The sequence below is a fragment of the Miniopterus schreibersii genome (genome assembly GCF_964146895.1).
Source record: "Miniopterus schreibersii genome assembly, chromosome: 1".
NCBI classification, from domain to species: Eukaryota; Metazoa; Chordata; class Mammalia; order Chiroptera; family Miniopteridae; genus Miniopterus; species Miniopterus schreibersii.
Genome location: NC_138101.1, coordinates 53,391,266 through 53,415,546, shown reverse-complemented (window position 1 = coordinate 53,415,546; position 24,281 = coordinate 53,391,266).

Genomic DNA, 24,281 nt, shown 5'->3' with positions numbered 1-24,281 from the left:
CTCACTAGCAGAAAGTCTAATTTTATGAAAAAATATTCTAAAGTTCTAGGCAGATTATACGTAACTGTGAGTAATTGGATGTAGGTTAGGCACTGGCAAGGAAGGAAGGAGGAATGCTTGTAATGGCTGTAAATAAGAGCGCCCACGGTAGAAACTTCCTATTTTTGTCTAATTGGAAAGAGGCGACCACCAGCCTTAAGCTGCCTGTGTAGCCTCAGCCTGGAGAGAACCGGTAAGGCCCTCGTTTCATTTACATTCATTCACGAGTGTTCCTAGTTAGGAAAACAACATGGGAAGTTAAAATATCTTGGCACAAAAAGCATTCTAGTCCTAATGTGTGCCTAGAAATTCCATGGGAAGGTGTTCACCAGGATTGGTTCTGTGCCCATCGCCTAAGCGAAAGGTTGTGTCAGGCACGAGCCTCTTTGGGAAGCTCGTCTCACATCCGCTGCTGAGACATTAGCCTGACAAGTGCCCCGAGGGGCGGCCTAGTCCCAGGTTTATTCTGAGACTTCCTTCCCCCAAATCTGAGTTATTCAGCCTCAGCTGACTCAGGGAGGGCGCTAGCAAAACAGGTCAGGGTGGGCTTTGGCGCAAAATCGGCAGCACAGGGACCTAGCGCCTGGTTTGGCGCTGCAACTTGGATCTTTTTCAAAATCTCCCCCCAGCGTGGCGTGCGAGTTGCTTCTTCATCCTTCTGGCTCATCCAGTAGGTAGCTATTAGATTAAACACACACACACACACACACACACACACACACACACACACACACACACACACACACCCTCAAGGGTGACCATTAACTCTGAGAGAGCACTGTCTGCACCTACACTGAGGAGGAAGAAAGCATTTCCTAACTGCCAGCTTGACAGACACCTCTGTCCACACGCGGACGGCGGTCTGTTTTTTCTGGGCTGACTCCATCCCACTGTGTTCTTTCTGCCTTGGACAGAAATGTAACAGGGATTGTGTTTCCCTGTTTGCTCTGTCCCTGGAATTGGAGATGTTTTTTTAAAAATGTGTATCAAATATTGGTCTGATTTATCAATATCAACTCATTATTCTCAAAATAACCCTAAAAAGTGCTATTATTCTCATTTCCTTTTTTAATTTTAATAACCCCTTTTATTTAACTCAATATATCAAAAATATTATTTTTACATGTAATCAATACAAAAATTACTGCTGACGTATTTTAATTTTTTTTTAGTACTAAGGTTTGAAACCCAGTATTTAGTTTACATGTATAGGGTTTATATCTTATTCAGACTAACTAACCAGATTTCAGGTGCCCAGGAGGCACATGTAGCCTGTGGCTACTGGACTGCACAGTGCAGTTGGAGGGGGGGAGGTTCGACTCTGCCACTTGAGCTTCCAAATCCCACAGTGGGTGTTGCCAAAAATGTTTGCTCAAGTACCCCTGAAACAATTTTAGAAATATGTGCATCCTTCTACCATCCTCTGCCTCTCACACGCACTGTTAGATTGATAACCAAACGTTTTCTAAGATTAAATAGTTGTAAAGATATACATTGCAGTGTATTTTAAACACTGACTTTTTAAATTTTTATTTTTCAGTTACAGTTTACAATATTAATTTGTATTAGTTTCAGGTGTTAGACAATCATATACTTTACAAAGTGGTCCCCCCATATTTTCACCTGGCACCATACATAGTTATTACAATATTACTGACTCTATTCCCTATGCTGTACAGTCTGCATTTTATACATGAGCAAACTGAGGCACCTACAGGCTAAGTAGCTTTCTCATAGTCACACAGCTAGTAAGTGGCAGGGCCAACAGTCCCAATCAATATAGGGACAGAGCCTGTGCTCTCAGTCCTGAGGTGACATTGTCTCTCAGAGTGAGGACACACAAATATGTAAGAGAATCTTCCATAAGTCTAGGAAAAGGGTAGTAGACTCACTTGTCTACATATAATTATTAGTATATTTCTATTTTTCTTCAGATGACTATTCTGGAATAAGTGATTCTCATATATATAAAGATATATTTCCTATTCTAGGAGAAATAAGAAATATTTCCATTGATTCCATTGATTAATATTTCCTTATGACTAAACTGTACATATACTGACCATAGGACTTATTTATTTTCAGAAGATAAAAATGTTAATATAATAACAGCAGTCTATAGTAAGGCAGATTTTGTCATTTTTTCTGTTGAATGATGGGTACTAGGCTTCTGTCAAGTGGTATATATATATATATTATATATATATATATAATATATATGTTAAATTTTAACTATGATTTTCATTAACTTAATAATTTAATGACTGAATTTATAAATGAATACACCAGAAAAGGCATAAATTAACTAACTATATTTTAAATAATGTTAATACCTTAACATTTTTTAATAAGCTCTGATTTTCTAGGTGTATTTTTTGGATATAGTAATGTTATATTTTAATCCTTTCATAAGTTTAGATTTGAAGAATCCAAATGCAATAGAACAGATATAACACAATCTACTTCAAAATATAATTTTAGTTCTAATATCTACTGTATAATTATCTAAGATTTCCTTTCATGTTTTTTGCTGCTACAGTAGTATTTTTGATTTTTAAAAATCCAGTGGCACAGGTGGTATATTGGAAGCATTTTCAAAAAATCCTTTGAAAAATCTGAGTTTGAGCTTTTAGTAATTTTACTGATATATTTCTAAAGTTAGGTAGGACTGCATAGGAGATTTCCAAAGTTTGTCCTGCAACTATAGATTATTGTACTCGGATAGCTTCTCTTATGAACCTTATGAAAATGTATCCTCAGATTCCCTTAAAGGTCAGTGACCAGAAATTCCCATCGTTTCTATGGCAACACAGCAAGATATGGTGCCTTGGAAATGTGCTGCATTTTAATTAGGTCCCTCTAGGGCTTCCTAACTGCCTTTTGCAGGTAAACTAAATACCAGGTTGCCTTATAACTCACAGTAAGATGAAAGCTTACCCAGTCTGCAAAGGTCAAAGCTAAGCTGGGCTCCAGTAAAGTCGAACCTAAATAAATATAGTAGCAAGTTTATATGTGTATCTTAAAAGAGAATACAATACTCTTTACCTACAGTAGTCAGGGATGCTTGCTTAATTAGGCTGGCAGCAGTAGTAGTGAGGATCCTGAATTCTAAAACTAGACCATGCAGGCTTGACTCCCAATTGTGTCATTTACTACTATTTTTATTTTGATCTCATAGTGCCTCTGTTTTCTTGTCTGTAAAAATGCAGGTGATAATAATAGTACCTCATTGCATTTTTGTATGGATTAAATGAGTTAATATAAGTAGAATATTTAGGACTATACCTGGCCCATAGTAAGGAATCAAAGATGTTACTAGTAGTAGTAGTACTAGTAATGGTAGTAGTAGTCATAGATCACACTGTATCTGTAAAAATAAATAAGAAATAACAAACATTACAATGTTTAGAAGTATTCATTTATATCTTCTCTTAATATAAAACAATACTAATATCCAAAGCATCCTTGAGAAAGAAGGACAAAGCTGGAGGCATCATAATCCCTGATTTCAAACTATATTACAAAGCTATAGTAATCAAAACAGTATGACATTGGCACAAAAACACACATAGATCCATGAAACAGCAAACACTCCATAAATAAACCCACATATATATGGTCAATTAATTTATGACAAAGAAACCAAGAATATAAAATGGAGAAAAAACAGTCTCTTCAATAAATGATGTTGGAAAAACTGGACAGCCACATGCAAAAGAATGAAACTGGACAACTATCTTGTACTATACACAGGAATTGACTCAAAATAGATAAAAGACTTGAATGTAAGACCTGAAAATATAAAGCTCTTAGAAGAAAATGAGCATTAAGCTCCATGACAATAATCTTTGTAATAATTTTTTTTGGCTCTGAACAACAAGAGAAAAAAGAAAAAGACTTGTGAAGTGAAAAGTTTCTAAAAAAGTAAAAAAAAAAACTTCTTTAGAGCAAAGGAAAACCATCAACAAAATAGAAAAGCAACCTACTGAATGGAAGAAAATATTTGCAGATTCTTTATCTGATAAGAGGTTAATATCCAAAATATATAAAGAGCTCATACAATTCAACAGCAAAAAAAAAAAAAAAAAAAAAGATTGAAAATGGACAGAGGATCTGAATAGATGCTTGTCCCAAGAGGACATACTGATTGATGGCCAAAAGACAAATGAAAAAATGCTCATCATCAGTAATCGTCAGGGAAATGCAAATCAAAACCACAATGAGACATCACCTCACACCTGTTAGAATGGCTATTATAAAAAAGACAAGAAATAACAACTGTTGGCAAGGATGTGGAGAAAAGGGAACCTTGGAGATGTAAGCTGGGAATGTAAATTGTTGTAGCACTATGGAAAACAGTGTGAAGGTCCCTCAAAACATTAAAAATAACTACAATATGATCAAGAAATTCTGCCTTTGGGTATTTATTAAAATAAAATAAGAACACTAACTTGAAATGCTATATGCACCCCCATGTTTGTTGCAGCATTATTTACAATAGCCAATACATTGGAAACAATCTAAGTACCCATCAATGGATGAATTGATAAGAAAATATTACACATACATGCACACACACACACACACACATATACAGAGGCACAATGGAATATTAGTCATAATAAAGGAATCTTGCCATTTACTACAACATGGGTGGACCTTGAGGATATTATGCTAAATGAAATAAATCAGACAGAGAAAGACAAATGCTGTATATCACTTACGTGAAATCTAAAAAAAACGATGGAACTCATAGGTGCATAGAATAGATAAGTGGTTGTCAGAGGTGGGGAATGGGAGGTGGTCAAAATGGGTAAAGGGGATCAAAAGGTACCAACTACTAGTTATAAAATAAGTCCTGGGGATGTGATGTACAGCATGGTGACTACAGTTAATAATACTGTATTGCATATTTGAAAGTTGTTGAAAGAGTAGATCATAGAAGTTCTCAACACGAGAAAAAAAATTTCTAATGGATGTTAAGCAGATTTATTGTGGTAATCATTTTTCAATATATACAAATATCAAATCATTATGTTGTATACCTAAAACTAATATAATGTACATCAATTATATCTCAAATATTATATATATACACATACATTTATATACATATACACACACATACATATATATATAACTGTATTCAAAATCAGGGTAATGATAGTGACACTTTGGAGACTTAAGCAAAGGCTATTTACTAATATCTATGTGAGCATTTTAATGGTTTAATAACCAATATAGATATTACTATAATATCACATACCAAAAAAATGTAACAGTATAATTTATTGAGACGAATGTGCATCAAATCCATAAACACTATCTTTTTTAGCCTTAGCTATACTCATCAAGTCATGTACCTGCATCCAAGTGAGACATCTCTGATATTTCTGTTTATACACTGAATTTGGTTCTGGCCACTAGAGAAAAAGGAAATACATAATAGAAGTAAAACTCACTGGTCTGAAACAGATTATTATCAACCAGAAGGGGAGAAAAACCAGCTACTTGAATATCCATTAATTTCCCACTGTCTTCCCCTATATTCCTGCCATTTGGTAAATCTCATTTTGATCTAAAAGAAGGAAATATTTTACCTGACAACTTCTGCATTATACTAGAGACAACAGAAATATCAGCAATTAAAATGGTTCAAGGGAAAACGCTGTTTCTTTTCCCTTTATATGTTTGGAGAGTCCCTGGAAATCATTGCCAAGAAAGAGTGAATGAGCTGGTAAGACACTTGCCATGGTTCTGCTCTATCTGATCATCCTGCGCAGTAGGCATTGAAAGTCAAGCAGGAGGAGGACAATGCAGATTCGCCCTTTTACCTTCTGGACTGTTAGAAACAGCCTAGAGTAGCATAAAATTATTATTCAACATTTTTCCTAACAAAGATCAGCTCTGTAGTGAAAATAACCAAAAACTAAATCCAGACCCATGGGCATCTAGAACATATCATTTGTCACATAAAACCTTGTCCAAATCTTTATATACATGGTCAGGATACGTCTTGAGAGGCTGCCAAGTATTTGTAATTCAGCAGGACTGACTCCCGCTGTTGAAGATGGAGTGCACGTTGAACGATGAGAAATCTGGCAAAACTTCTTGGCAAAGCTCCCTGGCAATCAGCCATGGGCAGGCACCCTCGGCGGCTTGCACCAAGCCTTTGGCTAAGTCGTTTGCTTAAGAGGGATGAGCAAAAGGGTGAAGATAAGATAAAGACCTTTTCCTCAATTTTCTTCATCTTGTCTAAATCCAAAGACAATACATGATTTGGAGCAACTGTAAATTATATGTTGTTAATAACTGATGCTGAGCGTTGATTATCACAGCAATGTCTGGAGATGGAATATTGGTGGGCACGTGGTGCCATTCGGAAAAGGAGTCCAGCACAACTCAGTCATGTCTAGGAGCAGCCATTCAAATTAATAGTAAGAATTTTTGATCTAGCTGTTTTGTAACTACCCATGCTGAGAATAGACATTTAAATTCTACACACTGCCGTTTTTTTCACTATCAGACCTAGTTCCAGGCCATCAGACAGCTTTTAGTCACAGTTTTCATGCCAACAATTCTTGGATGTACTAGAAACTTTGCTAAAAGCAATTCTTTCTAGAATAACAACAATTTCCACATAATAGGCACCTTTTTATAGATGATAACTCATATTGACAGCTTGTAACTGACCTGACTTCCTTGAACAGTTTCTTTACCAACAAATCTGTCCATTTCTACTCTCCCCCACACTCATTAAAAGCCTAAGACAGACCAATCTTGTAACCTTGAATGTTTCACTGTGGAATGCCTTAAATATGAAGGTGTTGATGTTCTAATATTTAACACTTAATGTCTGTGTGTTTCTGACTTCTGAATGCATTTTTTTATTTATATCCAACTTACACCCCAAAATTCAGACCTGATTTACAACAAACCAGCAAACCACCAAACAAATAAACCAAAAATCACACTGGACTATAAAATAAAGCTGAAACTTTTAAAATGAGAAATCATTTGTAGAGAATGAAAAAGTAACTCTACTGAGAATATGTGTGGAATAATACATTTAAACCCTACATCTGGATGTACATTTCTTAGAAGCCAAATCTGAATGGGTAACATGAATAGTATATACTTTTCAATGTCTGAAGGAAAAAGATATCTTGCCATTGTTCTTGTTTGTGATTATTTTTATTATTATTATTTTGCAGAGGAGCAGAAGAGCCATTCTAATCTTTCTTATTTTTGTGCCTGGTAGAAACTAATCAAACAACTCCTTTATGTTATTTTTTAATTGTTGTTATTGATTTTTAAGAGAGAGAGGAAGGGAGAGGGAGAGAGAAAAAAACATTTATGAGAGAAATATCTACTTACTACTGGGAACTGAGCCGAAACACAGGCATGTGCCCTGACTGGGAATCGAACTAGGGACCTCTCAGTGCTGGAATGATGCTCAACCAACTGAGCCATGCCGGCCAGGGCTCAAACAACTTTTTAAAAAACATAACACAGTCAATGGAAGTCTTACAAACCATAACTTCCTATAATCAAAGACATATTCTTAGCTAGGCTCTTTGCTGAGGAAGAAATAGAAGTCCCAGGCCATCCTAAGGATGGAAGACTAGACAAAGTACACTGTCTTCTCCATTAATGCAGGCCCACATTTTGGCCCAAACAGACAGGGGTAGGTGTTTTAGTTTGTCATCTTTTCTAGGTTTCTAGAAGCAGTGAGCCAACGTCTCAAGTGCTGCCTACCCAGTGACAGAAATAGAAGCACTACTTTCCCTTAAGGAAAAGGCCCAATGGAGTAGTCTGTACAAATAAGGAAGGTATCTCATAACATTTAGGCATAGAAGGCTAGGATACTAGTATAGTAGTACAGCATATAATGGAAGGAAAAACATTGTGAAATTTCCTCATCTATGGAAAGAAGGAAATACTGGGAAGAAGTCTAAATATATAGGCAACAGAGAAAACCATGCAACAAATGACAGACAGCACACTAAATGCCCATTAAGAAGTAGCCAGAAGCATGTAGGTAAAATGCAGCACTAAGACCATAGGAAAAAGCACTCTTTATTCAGCAGTATCAGGGAAGTCTGACAGCAGGCGGCATCATAGCCCCGCCTCAAGCCAGGGGGCAGCAGTGGGGTTCTGGAGCCTTTGGTGAACTGGCAAGATCAAGGTCAGGCCACAGACCAAAGGACCAGAGTTCTGAAGAGATTAACAGTAAACTCTATTTAAAATGCCTCATCACCATTTCAAGTAGGCAGCCCGAAATGTCAGCCTGGACTCAGAGGCCTTTGGCAAAATAAGAAGCAAAGTTCTTACCATATTCTTGATACTCTGAGAAATTCAAAGTTTTTAAGGATTGTGTTGAGAATTTTGTTCAGAACAACATGATATCATGAAAATCTTAGGCCAAGGTGAAGCAGAAATATTAAAAATGCTATTTGGGCCTCACGGTCTCTGAGATACAATGCATGCTTTTGTTCACTCTTTGTTTTCTTTCAGGGAAACATCAAAACCCCCTTATGTATGAATTCCAGGAAACTGAGGGATGGGCATTGTGCTTTCTGAAAATCCTCAAGCACATATTAGAAAAAGTTCAAATTCCTAGGCACATAATTAAATTTATGTGGTTATCTAGTTAGTTTTCTTTTTGGTGGACGCCTTCACCCTATTAAGTTCAGACAGGAGCTGTGAGGGGGATTGCTATGGTGATATTCCCCAAGTGACAGCGAAGAGAGAACAGTTCAAAAGAGTTGAAATTGTCAAATGGTACAAAAAATTTAGTTGTGAGACCAGGTCACGGTGTAGGATCTAACGTAGATGTAGGAAGAAAAATCAATCTCAGCAGTTCCATACCTCAGAGTCTAGCAAACCATTAGTGCTGACAGCTCTCCCAGAAGATTGACTCCAACTTTCCTCTCCCATGAGCCCTTCCAGGAGTAAAGCAGCCCTGCCCCCGTGTGATCACAGAGCTGCAGACTGGCTGAGGATCAGAAATCACCCATCTTTGTAACTGTCCAATGCCTTCAGTTTAGAAACAAGCAAACACCCAAGATTGCATGGTCTTGACATTTTGGAAAGAATTAAGCTTTCAACCAATAATACTTTAAAATATATATATATATCTTTATTGATTTCAGATCAATATCTGAAAAATATATATCTATCTTTAAAAAAAATATGTATATATCTTTATTGATTTCAGAGAGAGGAAGGGAAAAGGAGAGAGAGAGAGAGAGAAACATCAAGGATGAGAGAGTCATTGATCAGGTGCCTCCTGCATGCCCCCACTGGAGGCCTATGCCCTGACCCGGAATCAAGCCGCAATCTCCTGGATCATAGATCGATGCTCAACCGCTGAGCCATGATGGCTGGGCGAATCAATAATACTTTATTGTTACAAAAACTATTACAGGTGAATTCCACCCTATCTCATGGCAATATTCCAGTAAATCTCTCTAGAAGGAATAAAAAAATATTAACACTAAAATCCAACATACGCTGAAAGCATATATTGCTAAAAATGTTGACAATTCTGCACAACAGACTGAAGATTCAGTAATGTCTGCTCCTGTGAGCCACTATATTCACTCTTACTGCCACGCCTTTCGTATTGCTTGTGAGGGGGAAAAAGTTGTGATTTTAAGTAAGCTAAGAAAAGAACAATACATTTACATATAAGTGTACAAGAAAAGAGACATAAATTCCCTGCCTAAATTTTAAGCATACACAAAAAAGAATATTTAAGTTAAGGATGACCCATATACCTGCACAAATATAATTTTACCAAGTTCCTTACTGAACATATTTTGGGCCCTCAGAGTGCAGTTCCAGGTAGAATTTTGCTCAGAATATATACCTGAATGATTGAATCAAGCTATTAGACGTTATTCCTAAACATAAAATATCTTCTACCAGATATTTTAAAATTGAGGTGAAATGAAACTCATTTGTACACTGGCTAAATATGGAAACATGACTAAAACTTATGTCATTCAGGTGTATAATTAATATCTTATAAATATAGCATAGATAACCTACCATCAAGTAGAATGACATTTACTTTTGAAATGTTATTTCTCTGTTCTTTAAACCATGACCAAATTGTCTTGATCCTTTAAATAAAGAAATTCTAGGTCATTGGGGGGGAAAAATTAGTATTAATCTTTAAGTAAAAGCAAAAACCTCAGTCATCTCAGGACACCATCAGTTAGAAAGAAAATAGCACTTTTTTGGGGAGTGTGGTTGACATTTTCCACATATTTCAAGGTTTTACTGATCTAAAATTGTAGCAGATGGAGAAGCAGGCAAGTGTGAACTCGGCAAATATACAAGAGACAAGATTCTAAACTAGGCCAACCACTTAGGACTTTCACAACTGAGGTGAGGGAATGGAAATACCTTAGAAAAGATATAAAAGTGTGTGTGTGTGTGTGTGTGTGTGTGTGTGTGTGTGTGTGTGTAATGCATTGAAAAATCATGAGTGTTTTATATATAACATGCCATGAATCTAGATCCTAGGACAGCAACAATAAGCACAGGAAAACAGAGGAAAGAGTTAGACACCACAGTAAAAAGAGGAAACAGATCCTTGTCACCGTGCAAACTAACTCAGTGGTCCCTATGCTATTAACCTCAGCAATATCCTTCTCTAAAGGCAAAATCTTATTTATTCTGACAACCTCATTCTAAATACTTGTCTTATTTTGAAATCATTAAAAAAACCCCAAAACTGTATTATTTCCAAAATCAGGATCCCTGGATTCAAGTCTTACCTCTCCCACATCTCAGCCATGTGACCCCAGGGAATATCTTAGTCTCTCTAAGTATTAAATGTAAATTGGAAATAATGGTATTTATATACTTTACTGTAAAATTAAATGAACTCTGCTATAATTAAATTACCATTAACATTGATTAATTCTTCATTTCCATTTTCTCATCTTCATGGTTTCCAAAAAGTCAGAAATTTAAGAATAAAGTGTAATAAAATTAAAATGACATAGTATGATTTAAATAAATATGCAGTCCAAATAAATATGTCTGTTTGGGTTGAAAGTGTAGTAATTCCTTATATTATTATGGTGAATATTAGAAAAAGGAAAGGGGTAAAAAGGGCAAAAAGAAACTGGAGGAAAATATTTTAAATAAAGATTCCAACTTTATTACCAATGCAGAAAGACCTTCCTGCACATTATGTTGGAGAGAATTTGATAATTTCCAAAAGTGCTTTTTTATTCAGTAAGAAGTACTTAGACAAAGTAGTTTAAATTATAAAGCAAAATCTATTTGTTTACTTATACTATCCTAAAGTACATAGAGATAAAAGGAAAATAATAGAAAGACTATGTACACACCATCCTTAGACATATATTTGAAGTAGGCTGCAGTTCAGCTAAATACAGTATGTATTTTTTATGCTTTTGGCTACAGCACAGAACAGAAATGAGTTTACAGACTGAACTGACAATATTATGTTTCCAAACATCGGTAATATAAACAGAGAAAATTTTAATATGTCTTTGAACTTTATCCACTAAAGAAACACATTTAAAATTTTGTATTCTAATTTTGTATTTTAAAATACATAAGAGGGGGGATACCGATCTTGGCTATCTTGTTCTTGGTTCTCTGATAATATTTATTATCTTTCCACTTACAGGTGGGTCAAAAGAATCACAACAAAGGCAAAAGGCACATATTACATTCTGTAAGAGACGGTAGTAAAACTCTGCGAAAGTGAAGTTATGAACAGAGGAGTATTCCCCATGGTAGCAGCACCAAAAAGAAAGTTTAATTTTGAGTAAGCCAAAAGGTGCAGGTGTCCTTAACATGCTGCCGGTGATGGATTTTAAGTATCACTCTTAAATAATATGCAATTTTTAACAATGTATGTAAAAATTAATGTCTATATAACTTTTCCTAGCCAAAAACATGTATAGGCCTGGCCAGGCGCGGCTCAGCGGTTGAGCATTGGCCTAGGGTCCGGGAGATCGGGGTTCGGCTCCCGGTCAGGGCACAGGCCCGGGTTGCGGGCTCGATCCCTGGCAGGGGGCGTGCAGGAGGCAGCCGATCAATGACTCTCTCATCATGGATGTTTCTCTCTCTCTCCCTCTCCTTTCCTCTCTCTGAAATCAATAAAGATATATTTAAAAACAAAACTAAACTAAAAAACATGTATAGTCTTCATCCACTTTTAAAATGCATATGACTCAGAACAGGTGAAAAGATGAAAGAAAAATATATAATTTCTAGAGATAATCAGAATCACTAATTAAAACCTTATTTCCAGAAAATCCATTCTATAAAACACTAGTTCCTAGGGAATTAAATAAATATAAAAGTATTTAATGGATAAATGAAACTTATATACTACGGTATTTTTCAGAGTCATTAACATTTTAATGAATGTTGTTCATCTCCAAGAGTGTGATGTAAAAGGCAGAGCTTCAAAAACTCGCCTATCCAGGAAAACTTTATCGAGGAGTATTGCCCAACTGCAGCTCCAATATTTTATGGAAAATACTGGGAGAAATGATAATTTAAGAGTGAACTTCCTGGGTAGACATTCAGTGATAGATAACAAAGGAGAATTTTATAATTCAACTCAAATCAATTAATTTATAGTGAGCAACACAGTGACTGAGCCTTTGACACCATGTTATTTTCCAATGAGCAATAACCACAGGTTTATACAACTAGGTAAGTTAACTGGTGGGTCTCGTTTGGATGAATAATTCTTTTTTTTTAATCATCTGGGCAAATTACCTTTGGGAAAAAATATATATTGCTTGGCTCTGTTGTCCCAGCATCCTTACTACTTCCTCCCTCTCTAGTCAGCAGGTATACAGAAAAAAATAGAGATCAGAACAGTAAAAGACGGGGAAGAAGAAAAAAAGACAGATGTTTTACCTGCAAGCTCCAGGATACAGTTACTGATGAAATTGTGGCAAATGTAATAAGTATAGCCAAGAGTTATATTTTATATGTAGGATTACCAGGATTTGAAATTTAATCCATTCTAAATCTATGTCAAAACAAGCAAGCAAAACCAAAAAGAAAGAATCAAACACTTTTCTAATTAAACTTGAACGATCGTAGATCTCCATTGTCATACTTTCTAAGACTCAAACAGCTTATGTAACTGCTTCTAATTTCATAAAGGGATATAGGATAGATGTTCTTTATGAATGAATCAGAAACATTTTATTTCTACAAGAATCACGGCTGTAACTTACACAGAGAAAATAAGATTGCAGGTCATCTTCTCCTTCCTACCTACTTTATCAGCTGTTCAATTATATCCAAGGACTCCATTTAAGCTAACAAATGATTATTTCTTTTATTCCCTCAGCTCACACTAATGTTTTCTAGCTTCCTTGGTCTCCCCTAGCTGCACCGTCTTGTTTTTGCCTGCATCTGTTCTTCATTAGCCTCCCAGAGAGATAAGTTTTCATTCAACAATATTTATGGAGTACCCATGATAGCATGAGGCTGAATATATGCATTTGGGAAGATCTGTTTCAAGATCAGAAGAAGCCAACAATCTCTCAAGGGAGCAAAGGACAAAAATAGCTGCTACTTTATCCATCAACAATAAGATGGATTTTTTTTGATAAGTGGCTTTTTACAAGTGTAATAAATGAGATAGGGAATCACATAATTCCTGGTTTGTAAAATGCTATTTTGATAACATCTAAAGGTTGCTCTGGAAGCTATTACTCCTTATTTGTAAAATTGCAAGAGTTTGTACATATAAAAAAGAACTATGAATATTCTTAGTGAATCTATATTGTTAAAAAGCTCTGTGTTAGATATGTAACAATATTTAAAATGCTGAGCTGAGTTTTACTATACAGTCTCCTTTAACAATGATCTTTTACACTGCTGTCATTAGAACATTGAATTATCCAAAATTAATGTAGTATACTGAACAGTAGAAATGATCTAAGGATATAGTTGTTCCAAAAATATAATAACTGAATTTATTTAAATTAATTAGATTTTGACTGAATATCTTCTGCATAGTTAAATTAATACTATCAGCAATGTTATTTCAGTAAACTACAATATTAAATGTGGATTTCCTAGTATGGATAGTCTTGATATTTTGTTTCATTGTGGTTAATGCAAACATTCTAATTTGAGTACAAGTTTCAGAAAAAATTATTTGTCATACATTAATAGTAGGCAGGAGATATGTAAAATGACATTAATGTTTACAATGGAAAAATGTATATGTATGATAGAAACAGACTTTAATATATTAGTTGAATTTCACTGGGTCACAAGAACAGATACCAGCTGGTGTTAGATTAAACAAATAAGCATACTTTTAGGAAGATATTGGCACATCTCAGAGAAGCTTAGGTAGAGCTGAGCAACTGGCTCTCAGGTAAAGCAAGTATCACAGCAGGTTTCAGCTACCGGAGTTCACAGGCCTCAGGGGTGCTGCCATCAATAAAACTCAACTACCAGAAGCTCCCAGCCTCTGCACCCTTTCAGTTCAACTTCTTAAATTCCTAGGATTATGTGATGGCCACTGCTTAAAGGAACTGTTCACTCTGGCTCAGTCAGCCACAGTAGAGCAAGTGGGGCAGATGGCACAGCCATCTGATGGAGAAGCCCCCACCTCTCTTCTGAATCAGAGGCAATATCTGGAGAGTGAATGGTTGTCACCAACCCAAGAGCTATTTCACTGTCTACAGCCAAAAAGGAAGTGTGATAGTTTCCCAAATTAAATTTTAATGATTATCAAAGTTGATGATTCTAACTTTAAGAATATTTGTTGTTGTTGTTGTTATTGCTTCTTGCCTTTTGGCTAAGATCGAGTATAGTATCTGTTCTTATCAGTTTAATATCTGGTATGTTCTCTATGTGAGAACAATATATTAAATGGGTTTGGGGGGGAAATAAAAGAATATTTGTTTAGGGGCAGGTTATTTCTCAGTTCAGCGACATAACTTAAATATGTGCTCAGTCTTCCTTTGTAGTACACAAGAGAAAAATATTACATAATGCATTCAATTTTATTTATATAAGTAAACACTGGGGTGGGGAGGCAAACTTCACCTTATAGGCTTTAATGTTTCTTTTTTTCCCTTCTTTGTGCTTTTGCAGTCTTGATGCAAAATGTCATCATTCAACTGTTAAATTTTATAGAAAGTTAAAAACTTAATGGTATGATAAAAGAATAAATTAACTTTCCTACAGGCTAATGCATATGTCAGGAATATATGGGTCTGATGCCTTTTTAGGAATAAACCAGGGTTTCCTTTTGCGTATTACAAGACCTTAGAGCTTCTGACTACTCCTAGATCAAAGGATTTTACTCTGTTACTGACCATACTTCATGAAGCTGGTAAAGTTTTTCTTAACTTGCCCTCCAGGAAAGTTAATAATCTTGTCTCAGCCTTACTTGCTTTAACATTCAGAACTTATCAAGGAATTCACTGACTATAGAAGTGGCACATAAATAAGCAAAGAACAAAAGAAAAGAGTGAGTTCTTCAAATAATTACATAATCTGCCCTTGATATTAAACACCGCAAATTATAATTACTCTTCTGCCTATTCTATGGTGGCATTATGAACCGAGCAATAAACATTGTAGATAGTTCTTTATGATCACTGTGAGAGAAGAACTGACTTCAGTGGCCGTTGTGAATGATCTCTGTGGTCAAAAATGGCTAAATTTGTTTTTCTGCCTCTGATAATAACCAGGCACTTAACTCATTTAATGAATTCTTTTTGTTGGATCATGGGAGTGGAGACTGGAAAGCAGGAAATTGCAAGATGAACAGACAGGCTCTCATTGTCTGGCAGGTGACTGCTGAGCTGCAGCAACATCAGTGGGGCTCAAACAAGAACAGAAATGACAAAAAATACAACGGATTCCTTTGTACATTCAGCAGCGTGTCAGATTCAGGGCCAGATACCAGCAGTGGACGGAAGACAGGAAACAAGCATGGATGTCTGTGAGAGATGAAAGCCTTGCTGTTTTGCACACTGGCAAGTGACATGCTTGGGAACACCAGGGATTTTCCACAAGGCTCCATCTTTTCTGTCCTTTCTTTCTTTGGAAGAAAATCAATTAAACTTGAAGCCCTTGACCTTCACCCTCAAGGACTCAAACTAACTAGAATGGTATCCCCTCTGGGATAGCATGCTATGTTGCCTTGAAAGAAACTGCACTGAGAATGAAAGGCAGAGGTTCGGTGAGTACAGATAAGGGAAGCTGAGAAAACGGATTCTATTACGTTACACAGGTTAAGGCAACATTACCAGAATTTTGCTGGTATCTATTGTGAGTCACATCAATTCAATTTTAATAGGAAGTGTGTGTGTGTGTGTGTGTGTGTGTGTGTGTGTGTGGTGATAACTTCTCCGTGTAAGTAGTATGATTGATACAACTAACACTGATGCAGTGGATTCTAAAATGAACCTACAACTATGTGTGACTATAGCTTATTTCATTATATGCAAAGAGGACTCCGTCAAGAATCCTAGGGTCTACTTCCAACAAGCTTGAGCTAAAGCTAGGGTTTAGAAGTGTCTAGATCAGACTCTAACACATCAGGTTGACCTAACGAGGCCAGTTTCAGATCAGTGGTAACCACTGGCTTTGCTGCAATCTATTTCTTGTTGTGAACCAGACCCATTCCAGTATACAGAACTTGATTCCAATATATAAGCAATTAAAATTAGCCTTGTTCTATTTTTATTCTATTACAAAGAAATAAATTATTGGACTTAGTGAAAATCATCACATAGGCCCTAAAAGAAATTTAATATTTACATGTTTAATAAATCAACTAATGATGCTATGCCAGACACTAAAGTAGGGGCTTCCACTTCATTTTGAATTTTGCTTAGGAGGAAAGAAAAGCATCAAACTAAAAGGTAGGATGTACTTTGATGCAAGTGATCATTATTAAACTTTCTCCAGTTGAAATGGATGAAACACCAGAAAAGGGAACTGCACAGGCTGATACGACATATTAGGCTTTTGGAAGGTTCAGTGGAAGCAATAATTTTAAAGACAATGGAGTCAGATGGCTCTTGCTGAGTATAATAGATGCATTGGAGAAAGACACTGAAAGGCTGAGGGTAATTTTACAAATCAAAGGCAAAATGTAAGCCAGAGATTCTTCTAGGCTGCATATAAACTAACTCTTAATTTTACAGTGCAGTACAAAAAAAAGCAGAGGATCTGGGCCAGTAGCAGACCTCTAAAAAAGGTTGAAATCTCAACTACATCAAGTCAAGGCTCTGGATGGATAGCATTGGGACTCTGGGACATGGGATAGGGCCATGTGGTTAGAAAATAGTATTGAAGACTCAGATCCCATTGAAGCCTCTGGATTGACAGGAAGATTCCATACCTCTCTGTTAGAGGAGGAATCAAAAGGTCCCACTTTTTCCTTTCCTGAATATAGGGCTGCGGCCTCTAGATTGTATTCCTGTAAAACTGTAGAAACTAGCTCTAATCTCCTCCTAGCCATCAGGCCAAGAAGTAGCATTAAGTCACAGCAGAGCATAGCCAGTGAGGTGCTGGAGCTGGAAGAAAAGAAATGTGCTATATCTCAAAAGAGCTGTATGATTTAGACAGCATGTACCAGCAGGAGCCTGGAAATGTATGGGACTGAATTCTGAGGGTGCTAGACTATGGAGTTGGTGGGTGGGTGAATGTAACAGAAGGCTGGATAATGAAGACCTGATTGACATGGGGGTTTTCTCCCATAATATAGGATCTAATAATCTGGCAAGGACATCAGAAGATGATGCTAATGTACTAATTCTTAATATGCTAATTAGATGGTTCTAAATCTAATTTGGATGGCATTTAGAAGTTTGAATAGAGGATTGACCCATAGTAAGTAAAACAGAAATGGAATAACTGCTGTAGCAGTGGAGGTAGGCATACTAGAATGGGTATCTCTGTAAAGTTAGAAAATCTACCAAGTGATGATGTAACATGGATGGAGTTGGAGGACACTTCTGCCAAAGTGATAAATTATGCTCCAGAATGTGAGAGGGTCACCAGCCTCATTTAAAAACAAAGGAACAACTCAGTGGTGAGTTTTCTCTGTGAGGGGAAACAGTAGGAGATTCTGTTACAACTGGGCTCAATAATAGAATTGGAAACGAAAGAGTCCCAAAATAATTGAGGCCAACTGTTGGCACTTAACTGTCAGAAGTTACAATAAACTCAATATCATGTTATTACAGTGAACCCTATGAGCTGCAAGATTGGAGTGGTAGATGGGGGGCTTGAACAACAGGGCACCGCAGAAATGGTTAATAAAACATAGTTTCACTAGGTAACCTAGATGCGTAACCAGCAAGGGTATTACTAATTTCATATAATCAAAAGAAACCAAGAAAACAGGCTGAGGGCATCAGGCCCAATAAAATGTTTCAATTGTTTGCCCATATTCCAGACCTGAGCTATTTTGCAGATCTGAAACATTGGCTGAAGTCTTCAAGAGGAAAGGCCCTGCAAGACCATGAAAATGGACAAGTATTTAGAAAAATGATCTCCACAGTCTCTCCTCAAAGGGACTTATAGCCACTTACTCAAGTAACCATACACTCAGAAGAGGGGAATACAAAAATATTTCAAAGAATGTTGGACACAGGATCTGAGTTAGCCTGATGCTCGGGAATGTGAAGTACTGTGTATATTAATGTAATACTGTCCTAGATTGGCTTACAATGTGCTCTCTGGGTGCCCAGAACTACCCAGTGGTCATATCTCTGGTATCAGGCCCTGAATGTACATGGTATAGATATATTTGGTTGTTCTGAGAACTCCCAATGAAGTTCTTCTCCTGAGTAGCAGATTGTATTACAATGGAGGAGGGCCACATGGAAGCCTCTGAAACTGTCACCATCCCATCCACCCCATACTGGGCAAGTTAGTAAATCAAAAGCAATATTGCCTCTTGGAGGGAATGACAGAGATTAGTGCCAGGTTTAGAGACTTAAAGGATGCAACAGTGATGGTTCCCACTGTATCCCAAATTAATTCACTAATCGTGCAGGTGAGTTCTGTTTGCTGTATGAAGGTAAGTAACATGGGCTCAGATACATCGTGTGTGCCCATTGATCTAACAAATGTTTTCATTTCTATTCCTATTAAGAAGGAGAATTTTAAAAAGTTGCAGTCATTTGGAATAGACAGCAGAATACTTTTATGGGTTGCCCAAGGGCAATGTTAACTCTCCTACCATCCTTCATAATATATCTTAAGAGATCTGGACTATCTGAATATTTACAGAATGCATTTATACACTCTATGGATAACATCATGTTAATAAAGTCAGATGAGCAAGAAGTCATAAATATGTTAGAGATTTTGGTTAAATGCATGAACTCCACAGGGAGATAAACCTTATGAAGAATCAGGAACCACTACATTGGTCAAGTTTTGAGGGCCCCAATGGTCTGGTCCATGCTGAAATGTCCCCTACAAAATTATTGCATCTCACACCTAAGAGGACTTGGGTATAAAGGAAGTATCTTTGGGTCTGTGGCAGAATATACTGCTGGTGGAAATAGTGCTCTGACCTTTAATGGATGGCATGAAAAGCTGCCAAATTTGAGTGGGATCCAGGACAGGAAAGTACCCTGCAACAGGTCCAGGCTGCTGTGAAAGTAGTTCTATCACTTGGGCCATAGTTTTATGAAACTACTACTATCTTCACATTTCTGCAAGATCCAGGCTTTCTGAGTAAAGAATGACTGAATAACCACCCTGCAGATAGATCTCCCCTGGAGCCATTTGTTTATATTCCAAAACAGTGGGGAGGGGGGAAGCTAGAGGTTTTTCCTTCTTCTCTCTGGAGAGAATTTGTTTATATTCCAGAGCAAAGGTTTCTCTCTGGAGAGAGCAGATGTGTTCGCTGCTGTATAAGCTCTAGCTGTTATAATTTCAGCGTTCCTCTTTTACAGCGTAACCTCTGCATGCACAAGTGATGTTTGGCCCTCGTGTTGCCTCAAGAGGAGTTAGGCTACTGCTAAGATGCTCTGTGAATAAGTTGTTCTCTCATCGGATCTGCAATTTCAGTTAAAAGATGCATAGATAGTAGATAGGTAGGTAGATAGGTAGATAGATTTACAGAGATATATTTTTTTTAATGGGGGGAGGGAACATCTGTAGTACTTTCAACAATAACGATTTTTTAAAAGCCAAATAATTTGTTTATTTGCACGTAAAGTAATGTCTCAGATTCTTCACAGTTTTAAACTTTAAATGTGACCCAGCATTTGTGATGGGGGAAAAAAAAAGTGTGGGGTTTCTGGCAATCCCCAGTAGGAATTTCATAGCGTTAAGTCCCAGGGGTTCTGGAGAAAGACCATGTCACCTACAGTAGAGACTGAAACACCATTTAAAGGCCAAATTCTGAGTTGTTTCTTAGTCCTAACAGAGATGAAGATTCTATAGCTGCTTGACAAGCGCCATGGAGGAGCATGACATTTTTTACAAGAAGGCAGAAGACTAGTAAGAGGCTGAAAGTGACAGTGAAGAGCAGAGAGTGAGCAGAGGCTGCCTCCCCACCCTGAGTGATAACAAAGAGATACGCAGCTTTGCTTCCAGAAAAGGTGAAGCAAGGTCTTCTAGAGAAAACAGGTTTTCATTTAAACCCTAGGTGAAGAAAGTATTTTGTAAAGAGTTTTGAGACCTCTGGAGTCCTTTAGTAACGAGACGGTGGACTCAGGACAGGAGTTTAGGAAGAATAGAAGAGAGGATGGGTCAGAAATATACAGTGGTTTTGATGTGAGAATAAGACAAAACCCCACTTAGTCCAAGGGTCTACATTTGAGGAATGGCTGAATAAAATAAGGATATGAGGCAGGTTGACCTGGGGTCCTGAAGATATGTGCATATTGGTGAATAACAGGCCTTTTGGTCAGTGTGATGGTTAATTTTGTGTGTGAATTTGACTGAGCTAAGGGATGCCCAGATAGCTGGTAAAAACATTATTGTTGGATATATTTGTGGAGGTGGTTCTGGGAGAGACTAGGCTGAGTAAATAAATCCACCCTCACCAAAGTGGGCAAAAAATGATTCAAGCCCTGAGGGCCTGAACAGAATAAAAAGGCAAAGGAAGGGCACATTCTTACCCCCTCTTCTTGAGCGGGGAGATCCATCTTCTTCTGCACTTGGGTGTGAGGTTGGTGGGCCTGCAAACCCCAGGACTTATACGAGTGGCCTCCTAGTTCTCAGCCTCCAGCCTTGGACAGAACTGGGAGTTACACTGTGGGATACCCTGGTTCTCAGCCCAGGCTGAACTGCACTATTGGTTTTCCTGGTCCTTCAGCTCGTAGGCAGCAGACTGTGGGACTGCTCAGCCTCCATAACTACATAGGCCAAATTCTTATAATAAGTCTCCTCTTCAGGTATTTCTATATATCCGCTCATTCTATTTCTCTGGAGAACATGGACTAATATAGTCAACTTAGGACTTTGCCATCAGTAGGATGGGATGCTGACCACAATAGAGTGTGGTAACTTTTAAATGGCAGTGACTGACCATGGTGACAAGGGCAGTGGAAGGAGGGCTCTTTATCTCCTTGTGATGGATAGGAACTCAGCTGTGTATTATTTTTGCCCAAATATGCCTATCTTCAGAGAGAATTTATGAAACTAGAAGCCTGCCTGGCACACAGTTCCCCTTTAAGCACAAACGATTCTGTCTTGAGCCAGTGTGGCAAAAGCAAACAAACCCCAACTAGTTAGACACAGAGCTAAAGTAACTGTGTCTAGGTGAAAATGCAGAGGCCGTTGCCAATGATAATGAAGCTAACCCAGTCAGGTTCTTGGGGAAGTCGGAGAGGTTAAGGTACAGAGAGGCCAATTTCATTTGAACTCATGCTGTGCTCCCCAGGATACTAAGGTTTTTTCCCAGGTCAACCTGAAGCCTGTTGTACTAGAATCCTAGATCCTAAGAATCCACCACAGGGTAGCACTCACATATCCCATGTCCCTATGTGCTTATCCTCACTGAAAAGACAAACTGAGTGCCATTTTTTTAATTAATAAAAATAATTATGGCATAAGAGCTAATATTTCCTGAGGGCTTATGGCAAGCACTGAGCTGGTGTTCTATGAGCTTTATCTTGTTTTATACTTAACTTGATCTGTTTGGTCCTGTTACTAACCTATATCACAGAAAGGAAAGCAAGGTACAAAGAGGTTAAGTAAATAAATCACACAAATGGTAAATTGTGGAACTTGATTTCAAACTCAGATGGTTGGCTTCAGAGCCCATATGCCCAACCACTGACTATGTTGTTCTGTTTCTCCTTTCACTTTGCTTTGTCCTATTTTTCTTTGAGAATCTCTCTGTTAAGACAGCTGAATATATTTGTTGTAGTCATAATATTATGCTTGTTCAACCAGGAGTAAGAAAAGTGGCAAGATAGAGGTAACCAAAAAAGAAAAAAGATTATATTGGTAAACATGAACGGAGCCAATTCATTTAGAAGGCAAATACATTTTGTTCAGAGTGGCAAAAAGTGGAAGATAGTGAACTCTTATAGTTTAAACCTATGAAATAGAGCACATTTCAGCTGCCACCTTGAATGCTTATAGCCAAGTTGTAAAAAGCTGTAATTACATTTTGGTACCATAGATGCAAAACCTAAGTTAAGAATTCTAGATATTCTTTTCAGTAAAAAAAAAAAAAAAAAAAAGGAATATTAATCACATATATGTATTCTTTCATATGTTAATCTTCATTTACTTTTTAGCTATGTGTAAAACATCAATTATATTTAGACCTCTAGGAATTAAGTGAAAAGTATGCAGATTTACAAGTAGATTTTATCATATATTAACTTCCTCTCCCTCTTTATCATCCTTAAAACCCAGTCACCATGTTGTGAGGAAGCCCAGGCCACAAGGAGAGGCCACGTGTAAGTGCTCTAGCTGGTGACCCCAGTGAAGGACTCAGGCACAGCAGGACATTGTGGTAAGTGAATGGGCAAATATTCAGATGATACCATTCCCCAGGTCACAAGGTTTCTTTCTGAGCAGAAAACCAATCCTTTCATCTTTTAGTTCTCAGGTTAAATGTTACTTCCTCATAGAGGTTTCCTCTGAACCCTCAGAATCAATTAAATTGCCTTTTTTGAAATTTTATTTGGGTGAGTATGGTTAATAAAATTACATAGGTTTCAAGTATATAATTCGATGACACATCATCTATATGTTGCATTGTGAGCCCACCACCCAAAGTCAAATCCTCTTTTGTCACCATATATTTGACCCCTTTCATCCTTTACTACTCCCATCCCCTTCCCTCTGGTAACCACCATATGGTTGTCTCTGTCTCTGAATTTATGTTTGCTTGTTTTTCTTGTTTGTTCATTCATTGCTTTCGGTTTTATATCCCACAGATGAGTGAAATATATGGTTTTTGACTTTGTCTGGCTTCTTTGCTTAGCATGATATTCTTAAGATCCACCCACGTTGTTGTAAATGGCAACATTTTACCTTTTCTCATGGCTGAGTAGTATTTCGTTGTATTTATGTACCACATCTTTATCCAATCATCTATCAAAGGACACTTTGGTTGCTTCCATGTCTTGGCCACCATGAATAATGCTGCAATGAACATAGGAGTGAGTGTATCTTTGTGAATGAATGTTTTCAAAATTTTCAGGTAGTTAACCAGAAGAGGGGTTGCTGGGCCATATGGTAACTCCATTCTTAACTTTTTGAGGAACCTCCACTGTCTTGTTGATATTAACCATTCTAACAGGTGTGAGGTGTAGTTTTGATTTGCATTTCCCTAATAGCTAGTGAAGCTGAGCATCTTTTCATGTATCTGTTAGCCATTTGTATGTCTCCTTGGGAGAAGTATCTCTTCAGGTAGTCTGCACAGTTTTTAAAATTGGATTATTTGTTTGGTGTTGAGTTGTATGAGTTCTTTATATATTTTGGATATTAGCCTCTTGTCAGAGCTGTTTGCAAATATCTCTTCCCTTGGGTTGGTTGCCTTTTTGTTTTGTTGGCAGTTTTGTTTGCTCTGCAAAGCAACAACCAAGTGCTCATGTCTTTGAAATATAATGATATACAGGGAGAAATAGACAAAGCCACAAGGGTCAATGCATTAACATACCACTCTCAGAAATAGTTGTACATAGCCTAGAATAATAATTATACATAGCCTAAAATAATAGTATTAAACTATTATATAGCATTATAATAAAGCTAGG